The 6,000-nt window shown below is 39.7% G+C and overlaps 1 protein-coding gene across 1 annotated transcript in view; it reads left to right on the top strand.

Annotated features, from left to right (window-relative positions):
• The window catches only part of LOC108798037 (guanylate cyclase soluble subunit alpha-2-like), a 102,392-nt gene that overhangs the window by 95,126 nt on the left and 1,266 nt on the right, over window positions 1–6,000 (top strand). The gene's annotated exons all lie outside the window — the stretch shown is intronic.

Genomic DNA, 6,000 nt, shown 5'->3' with positions numbered 1-6,000 from the left:
ATATATATGTTTATGTGTATATATATAGAGCCATGTCTCCTCTGTCAGACTCTAACTGTACATGGCTTGGGACCCTGGATCCATTTTCAAGGACCCCCCTCTCCTCCAACAACTGGAGCTAATGCTTCTAGCTCCTGAGACATAAAGTCCATAAACAGGTACTCTTCCAAATGATGGGGTGCTTTTACTTGCCTTTGCGGCCATCTGGACCAAGGACATTTCAGAAGTTTGGGTCCAGATCTTCTGTCCCACGGGCCTGTCTACCATCCTGCTTCTTAGTCGCTGGTTTTAACAGCTTAGCTGTTGAGGCCTAAATCCTGAGAGATGGGGGCATATTGGATTTGGTCATCCCTATGCTCTTAAAGGCTAGGCAATTGACTTGTTACAAAGTGTATCATTGCATATGGAAGTCATACTTCACTTGATGTGAGGCAAATAAATTGCTTCCCGGGAAGTTCTCATGGGATCAATTCTGTCTTTTCTCCTGTCTGCTCTGGACCAGTGTTTAGCTTTGAGTACCATCAAGGATCAAATCTCGGCCTTAGTGGTTCTAGAGGCTGCTTGCCTTTTACTCTTTAGTGAAGGCCTTTGCACATGATGTCACTTATACTATTTCCCTAGAATGTTCCCTTCTGACTCCTTGGAATCTCAACCTTTTAGAGATATTCCTCTGTCTACCCTTGCACACAAGGTTGCCTTCCTTCTTGCCATTACTTCTGCAAACTGAGTTTCTGAGTTTGCAGCCTTGATCTTGTGTTACATAAAAACAGGGTTGTTTTGAGGTAAAGGGCCTCTTTTCTTCCTGAGGTGGTTTCTTCATTCCACCTTAGTCAGGGCATTGTTTACCAACTTCATGTCCCTCTATTATTTGGATGTGGTATGCACTGTTCAGGTTCATCTCTCTGCTACCACATCATTTCATCAGTCCAACTCTCTATTGTCATTCCTGAAGGCCCCCGCAGTGGTCAGCTTGCTTCTCATTCCACTTATTCTAGGTGGATTCAACAACCCATTATCCAAGCTTATGACCTCAAGGCCCGGTTTCCCCTTTTGTAGCCAGGGGATACTTCACTAGATCCTTTTTTGCTTCCTTGGCTTTTCAGCTTCCTTATCCCAGATTTGCAAGCCTGTCACCTAATATCAGTTTACATGTTTGTTAAGTTTTACCAGGTAGACGTGATTCTTCAAGTGGCCCAATACATTGTAGGGCCCTATCTGTTTCTTGTTTTGTTTTTTTTCCCAGGCCTGTTAGCTAGTATGTTTTCTTTGTTGCCTGCCCCTTAGTTGGACTGTTTTTGGATGTCCCATGGTTTTAGAATTACAATCCCTGGCTTCAAAAGAACACCATTTGAACTCAAGGTCGGCAGCCCCAACCTTGTTTTTCCTTACTTCTATAACAATTGAAAGTAGCTTGGAGGCCACAAGGCAAAAATAAGCTCATCCTATCCCTAATGGGCACTGCTTAGAATGAAAATTACCCCTTGGTTATGGTTTAAAAAGCCCTGCTATCATGCTTTACTGCAGTATGGGTTCCATTGTCACTGCAATGCTACATTTTCCTTGCTGCTCTGTGCAATGATTAGATTTCATACACACAATGAAAATATTTCCCTCTCTCTCTCTCTCCTTGACACTAAAGCTTGTGCTGTCCATTTATAATACTGCTGGTATCTCACCCAACTGTCGCATTTAGATTTTTTGCTGTTATTATTATCGTAGCCTTCAGCTTTTTTAGCATGCCATTATGTTTATCTAATTTATTCCTTTTATATTACTAATGGAAAAACATCCTGTTTCATCTTTGGGGTTTTGCAACAAAACATTTGCATTTCCCTCTACAATAAAACAGGCCATATTTTTATGGATTTCAATCATTTATTGTATTCTCTTATATAACAGATAAAGTAGGACTTTGCTTAGAGCACTGTTTGCATATTAACTGGCCGCATAACATAACCCCAGTGTATTTCCAGAAAAACAACTCCTTCTCTGAAAAAGAAACATTAAAGAGGAACTTTACCCATTTCTTTAAAATAATAACAAACACACCTTTAGAAATGTTTAGTAATGACAATCTACACACAGTTACGTCTAGAAGATTGCCGGCTTTGTATTCTTTGAATACCTTATCTTTTCTTTCCCAGTCTTCTGACAGTGGCCATGTTAACTAAGGGCAGAATTCTAGATCTCTCTTTACTTCCTGGAACTCTGGCACATGTGACTAGGACTTGTGACCATGCACATCATCTCAGGGGAGAAAAATACCTTTCCATGAGATCTCATGAGATTACAGATGAGATTTCTTAGCAATGCACAGCTGATGTAATCTTCCCAAGATGCACATTACATAATTTGTGCCAAAACAGGACTAGGAAGTGAATAAACTCTTTTTGTAAGTAAATGAAAAACATGTTTGTTTAACTTATGAATGTAAGATTATTTTAAATCAGCACACAGAGCTGCATGCTGATGTGATTTTTAGTGAAAGGGGGTAAAGGTGCACTTTAAGAAATCTAAAGCAGGACTCCATACACTCAGCTATTCACAGTTGAAATATATGTAAATAGACTTACCCACAGAATTTGTTATTCTGTTCAGACAAACTTGTGATCCTGGCACCTCTTCTAGATACGGAAAGAAAAAAGAGAGAGTGTACCTAGAGATCCACACCCCAGTCTAGTTTTGAGTTAATTAACTCAGCTTATTAACTCTCACTTGCAAAGCAAAACGAAAAAACCCCTGCTGCTTACTGGAGACTAGTAAAAAGGAAAAACGGTTTGTTCAACCAAGTGAGGTTTTGAACATAGTGCAGCTGAATAAGGGGGAGTCGGAGAGTTAATTGGCAATATAAAAGGGTAAATTTATTCAAAATACAAGGCAACAAACCATAACACATTAACGGACTACACAGTTGATTCCCACTAACCCTACACCTTTAAAAATTATTGCAATAATCCATTCGTGCAAAACAACATTCAAGACCTTTTGGAGCTTGTAGATCAACTTTGATTAAGTAATCTAGCGGTTCTCAATATTTGAGAAAACAGCGCTGGGGATAAAGTGAATAGTGCAAGATACAACGTATCAGGTGCCTGGGATTACTTAATTGCATTAATAATTTTCCCTCTAACTGCAGACATCTTTTTAAGTTGTGTCCTGTTATAGATAAAGTCCCTGGGAACAGAACTTGGATCTTTATTAGTTCTTTCACTGGATCCCACAGATATTGCTAGGAAAAAACTTGATTGAAGAAATCTTACTAGGACACTTTAAAGTATGAAAGTGGACCCGGGAGAATAGATAACATACCGCTGAGTTTTAAACACTCCTGGGAGGAGGAAACCTCCAATCTGTGTATAGTAATAAACTCGAGTAAGATTTACTCACGGATGTTCTGTTTTATATTGCCAATTAACTCTCCGTCTCCCCCTTATTCAGCTGCACTATGTTCAAAACCTCACTTGGTTGAACAAACCTCTTCTAGAGACCTCAGCCAAATTAGCAATCTTGGTTTTCTCTACTACAGTTATGCAGTACAGCTTTGCCAAGAACTCACCACCAGCCTATGACTGGAAAATGGGACAATGGAAGAAGGACACCAAATCCTCTACTGTACCATGTTTAGTGTTAGGCAGCACTCTGAAAATTCTACCTTGGAAAAATAGTACTCCAAGAAGCGAAAATAAAGGCAGATGGGTACTTATACTAATATGTCACAATACAGTTTTACACCTTCGGGACCATTATCTGTAGATAACATTTTCAAGCAAGGTTCCTCATGGAGAAAGAATGTTTAGTTACATTGCAGTCTAAAACTAGGAACTCACACCTGTGTGCAGTCCTAGTTCTGAGACCACATTGACACTGACAGCCATTGTTTCGTGTAAATAATTGGAGGTTCAAAGGCCAGCAGCCATGCAAAACTGCTAGCTGTCAAAAGGAGGAAGTTTATTGACACCGCCTTAGCACAGGGTATCATTTTAAGGAATGTTAAAGTGATATTAAAGTTAAAAGGTTTGTAAGCTAATTCAAATGCTGATGAAATCACTGCATACTGCTCCTTGATGTTTAAAAGTTTTAGTTTCCTGTAGAATCAGCTGGTCCCCTGAGCATTGGCCTTGATATCCTGTTTAAGGATGGCTCCTTTCTCTATGGAGCCACCCATATGTGTGCTAGTAAGCTGTGTGTGTCTCCACAAACGAGCATGGCAAGGCACACCACTCCCATGCCCTCCACCCCTTCCTTCCCCAAGCTAGTAGATACACAGTAAATGGACACAGCTCTGTCCCATGTGATCTTGTTGGACAGTATGTTCAGGGAAGTAGAGCTGAGAAAGTTGGAGCCAGCTGTTGTAAAAGATAAGTGTAAGTGCTTGGGCAAACGTGTAAAGAAACACTTTGCTGGACAATGTATATTTGTTTGATCTAGATGCATTATTGAAACAAAGTTTGATAGTTTATTACTACTTTAATATGTGGACAGAAAATGTTAAATATTAAGTAATTAACTGTGTGAATACTTCAAACAGTCATCTAAATACAATCTAAAGACTCAAAGAGAGGGAAAAACTATCAAGTACTAGGATGCTGCAATCTTAAAAATAGCCTTTCAAGACCACTTTAATTTAAAGAATACACTGATAAATTAAATCCTTCATCAAACATATGAATGTTGTTTTCTGCAGTTTTCATTTACATTCTGCCCACTAGTGCATATGCAGTGTATGTTACATTTCATGTATAGCTCCGGTGATAATTGTCACAGTTGTCAGTGTGCTTATGTCAGCTCTCAACCCGTCTTTCAAGCTCCCAAATGGCTGGAGTTATTCCTGGTCACACATGCGGTACTATGGCAACCACAGCTCTAAATAGAGGCTAAGATGGCACCATTTTTAGTGGACAGGAGTATATAAGGGGTTAGTTCTCCTTTTAAAAAAAAACTGGAAATCTTTTTATGGGTGGGTGAACCCATCATAATAGGCACAGCAGGGGTGCAAACCCAAAAATGTAGTGCATGGATGGTAGCAACCCCCTTATAACGGGCGCAGCAGGTCTACAGGCCAAGAACTCAGCACGGGTGTATTGGAAACCCCTCATAATGGGCACAGCAGGTGTGCAAACCCAAGAACTCAGTGCAGGGATGATGGGAACCGCTTATAATGGGCACACCAGGTGTGCAAACTCAAGAACTCAGTGCAGGGATGATGGGAACCCCTTATAATGGGCACAGCAGGTGTACAGACCCTGGAACTCAGGGCAAGGATGGTGGAAACCCCTCATAATGGGCACAGCAGGTGTACAGACCAGGAACTCAGCACATAGATGATGGGAACCCCTCATAATGGGCACAGCAAGTGTAAATAAAAAGGAAATTGACACAGAGATGGTGAAAACCCCTTTAATGGGCACATCAGGTGTACAGACCCAGGAACTCAGCACTGGAATGGGTGTACAGACCCCCTGCATCTCCATAATGTGCCTCTATGAGTCAGGCACATGTAAAATGATTTAGAAGACTCTAAATCATAAAATAAATAAATAAAATAATATTCAAATTAATGATATTCCTTTGGTGAATGTATTAGAGGCTGTTGACAGCATTGCTGGCTTCCTGGTGGATTCTCCTTAGGAGTATACAAAGTATGTATATTTGATCAATAATAATTTTATCTCCACTGAAAATGGCTCTTTTTCTGCTTTCTTCAATAAACAGCTCATAGAAACTCACGGTTATTGTCAGCCAGAAGCTAGTGATATTTTAAGAAGGGATAATAATCAGTTAATTATCTTTTACATAACAAATTACCACAAAGATGAAGATTATAACACGCAGGCGGTATATTTAACTGATCTCAAGATAAAACCTAAAAAAAATATGGTTGTAAAAGTGGGAAATTTATGCTTTGTAATAAAAATGCTACATGTGTTATGCTTCAGTTAATTGACCCTAATTTGCTTTGAAATCTAAAATGGAACTAGGGCAAAAGCAACAATGACATGA

The sequence above is a fragment of the Nanorana parkeri genome, unplaced genomic scaffold (genome assembly GCF_000935625.1).
Source record: "Nanorana parkeri isolate BGI_ZX_2015 unplaced genomic scaffold, ASM93562v1 scaffold1385, whole genome shotgun sequence".
NCBI lineage: Eukaryota > Metazoa > Chordata > Amphibia > Anura > Dicroglossidae > Nanorana > Nanorana parkeri.
This window is presented reverse-complemented; position numbering and strand designations above follow the sequence as displayed.